Raw genomic sequence first — 4091 nt, forward strand, 5'->3', positions numbered from 1 at the left:
TTGATCGTAAATCACTCTAATCCACGATAGGTTACAGTACCTGCAATTTGGGGAGGTTAGGTTAGGTTACGTTGGTTAGGTTAGGTTAGGTTAGGTTAGGTTAGGTTATGTTAGGTTAGGTTAGGCTCAAATTTAACCAGGAGACTCCAAATTTCGTTTTCTCACATAAACTTGATCGTAAATCACTCTAATCCACGATAGGTTACAGTACCTGCAATTTGGGGAGGTTAGGTTAGGTTACGTTGGTTAGGTTAGGTTAGGTTAGGTTAGGTTAGGTTAGGCTCAAATTTAACCAGGAGACTCCAAATTTCGTTTTCTCACATAAACTTGATCGTAAATCACTCTAATCCACGATAGGTTACAGTACCTGCAATTTGGGGAGGTTAGGTTAGGTTACGTTGGTTAGGTTAGGTTAGGTTAGGTTAGGTTAGGTTAGGTTAGGTTAGGCTCAAATTTAACCAGGAGACTCCAAATTTCGTTTTCTCACATAAACTTGATCGTAAATCACTCTAATCCACGATAGGTTACAGTACCTGCAATTTGGGGAGGTTAGGTTAGGTTACGTTGGTTAGGTTAGGTTAGGTTAGGTTAGGTTAGGTTAGGTTAGGCTTAAATTTAACCAGGAGACTCCAAATTTCGTTTTCTCACATAAACTTGATCGTAAATCACTCTAATCCACGATAGGTTACAGTACCTGCAATTTGGGGAGGTTAGGTTAGGTTACGTTGGTTAGGTTAGGTTAGGTTAGGTTAGGTTAGGTTAGGTTAGGTTAGGTTAGGCTCAAATTTAACCAGGAGACTCCAAATTTCGTTTTCTCACATAAACTTGATCGTAAATCACTCTAATCCACGATAGGTTACAGTACCTGCAATTTGGGGAGGTTAGGTTAGGTTACGTTGGTTAGGTTAGGTTAGGTTAGGTTAGGTTAGGTTAGGTTAGGTTAGGCTCAAATTTAACCAGGAGACTCCAAATTTCGTTTTCTCACATAAACTTGATCGTAAATCACTCTAATCCACGATAGGTTACAGTACCTGCAATTTGGGGAGGTTAGGTTAGGTTACGTTGGTTAGGTTAGGTTAGGTTAGGTTATGTTAGGTTAGGCTCAAATTTAACCAGGAGACTTCAAATTTCGTTTTCTCACATAAACTTGATCGTAAATCACTCTAATCCACGATAGGTTACAGTACCTTCAATTTGGTGAGGTTAGGTTAGGTTACGTTGGTTAGGTTAGGTTAGGTTAGGTTAGGTTAGGTTAGGTTACGTTAGGTTAGGCTCAAATTTAACCAGGAGACTCCAAATATCGTTTTCTCACATAAACTTGATCGTAAATCACTCTAATCCACGATATGTTACAGTACCTGCAATTTGGGGAGGTTAGGTTAGGTTACGTTGGTTAGGTTAGGTTAGGTTAGGTTAGGTTAGGTTAGGTTAGGCTCAAATTTAACCAAGAGACTCCAAATTTCGTTTTCTCACATAAACTAGATCGTAAATCACTCTAATCCACGATAGGTTACAGTACCTGCAATTTGGGGAGGTTAGGTTAGGTTACGTTGGTTAGGTTAGGTTAGGTTAGGTTAGGTTAGTTTAGGTTAGGTTAGGTTAGGCTCAAATTTAGCCAGGAGACTCCAAATTTCGTTTTCTCACATAAACTTGATCGTAAATCACTCTAATCCACGATAGGTTACAGTACCTGCAATTTGGGGAGGTTAGGTTAGGTTACGTTGGTTAGGTTAGGTTAGGTTAGGTTAGGTTAGTTTAGGTTAGGTTAGGTTAGGCTCAAATTTAGCCAGGAGACTCCAAGTTTCGTTTTCTCACATAAACTTGATCGTAAATCACTCTAATCCACGATAGGTTACAGTACCTGCAATTTGGGGAGGTTAGGTTAGGTTACGTTGGTTAGGTTAGGTTAGGTTAGGTTAGGTTAGGTTAGGTTAGGTTAGGTTAGGCTCAAATTTATCCAGGAGACTCCAAATTTTGTTTTCTCACATAAACTTGATCGTAAATCACTCTAATCCACGATAGGTTACAGTACCTGCAATTTGGGGAGGTTAGGTTAGGTTACGTTGGTTAGGTTAGGTTAGGTTAGGTTAGGTTAGGTTAGGTTAGGTTAGGTTAGGTTAGGCTCAAATTTAACCAGGAGACTCCAAATTTCGTTTTCTCACATAAACTTCATCGTAAATCACTCTAATCCACGATCGGTTACAGTACCTGCAATTTGGGGAGGTTAGGTTAGGTTACGTTGGTTAGGTTAGGTTAGGTTAGGTTAGGTTAGGTTAGGTTAGGCTCAAATTTAACCAGGAGACTCCAAATTTCGTTTTCTCACATAAACTTGATCGTAAATCACTCTAATCCACGATAGGTTACAGTACCTGCAATTTGGGGAGGTTAGGTTAGGTTACGTTGGTTAGGTTAGGTTAGGTTAGGTTAGGTTAGGTTAGGTTAGGTTAGGTTAGGCTCAAATTTAACCAGGAGACTCCAAATTTCGTTTTCTCAAATATACTTGATCGTAAATCACTCCAATCCACGATAGGTTACAGTACCTGCAATTTGGGGAGGTTACGTTAGGTTACGTTGGTTAGGTTAGGGTAGGTTATGTTAGGTTAGGTTAGGTTAGGCTCAAATTTAACCAGGAGACTCCAAATTTCGTTTTTTCACATAAACTTAATCGTAAATCACTCTAATCCACGATAGGTTACAGTACCTGCAATTTGGGGAGGTTAGGTTAGGTTACGTTGGTTAGGTTAGGTTAGGTTAGGTTAGGTTAGGTTAGGTTAGGTTAGGTTAGGTTAGGTTAGGTTAGGCTTAAATTTAACCAGGAGACTCCAAATTTCGTCTTCTCACATAAACTTGATCGTAAGTCACTCTAATCCACGATAGGTTACAGTACCTGCAATTTGGGGAGGTTAGGTTAGGTTTCGTTGGTTAGGTTAGGTTAGGTTAGGTTAGGTTAGGTTAGGTTAGGTTAGGCTCAAATTTAACCAGGAGACTCCAAATTTCGTTTTCTCACATAATCTTGATCTTAAATCACTCTAATCCACGATAGGTTACAGTACCTGCAATTTGGGGAGGTTAGGTTAGGTTACGTTTGTTAGGTTAGGTTAGGTTAGGTTAGGTTAGGTTAGGTTAGGTTAGGTTAGGCTCAAATTTAATCAGGAGACTCCAAATTTCGTTTTCTCACATAAACTTGATCGTAAATCACTCTAATCCACGATAGGTTACAGTACCTGCAATTTGGGGAGGTTAGGTTAGGTTACGTTGGTTAGGTTAGGTTAGGTTAGGTTAGGTTAGGTTAGGTTAGGTTAGGTTAGGCTCAAATTTAACCAGGAAACTCCAAATTTCGTTTTCTCACATAAACTTGATCGTAAATCACTCTAATCCGCGATAGGTTACAGTACCTTCAATTTGGGGAGGTTAGGTTAGGTTACGTTGGTTAGGTTAGGTTAGGTTAGGTTAGGTTAGGTTAGGTTAGGCTAGGCTCAAATTTAACCAGGAGACTCCAAATTTCGTTTTCTCACATAAACTTGATCGTAAATCACTCTAATCCACGATAGGTTACAGTACCAGCAATTTGGGGAGGTTAGGTTAAGTTACGTTGGTTAGGTTAGGTTAGGTTAGGTTAGGCTCAAATTTAACCAGGAGACTCCAAATTTCGTTTTCTCACATAAACTTGATCGTAAATCACTCTAATCCACGATAGGTTACAGTACCTGCAATTTGGGGAGGTTAGGTTAGGTTACATTGGTTAGGTTAGGTTACATTGGTTAGGTTAGGTTAGGTTAGGTTAGGTTAGGTTAGGTTAGGCTCAAATTTAACCAGGAGACTCCAAATTTCGTTTTCTCACATAAACTTGATCTTAAATCACTCTAATCCACGATAGGTTACAGTACCTGCAATTTGGGGAGGTTAGGTTAGGTTTCGTTGGTCAGGTTAGGTTAGGTTAGGTTAGGTTAGGTTAGGTTAGGCTCAAATTTAACCAGGAGACTCCAAATTTCGTTTTCTAACATAAACTTGATCGTAAATCACTCTAATCCACGATAGGTTACAGTACCTGCAATTTGGGGAGGTTAGATTAGGTTACGTTGGTTAGGTTA

Source organism: Penaeus vannamei, chromosome 44 (genome assembly GCF_042767895.1).
Source record: "Penaeus vannamei isolate JL-2024 chromosome 44, ASM4276789v1, whole genome shotgun sequence".
Lineage (NCBI taxonomy): Eukaryota > Metazoa > Arthropoda > Malacostraca > Decapoda > Penaeidae > Penaeus > Penaeus vannamei.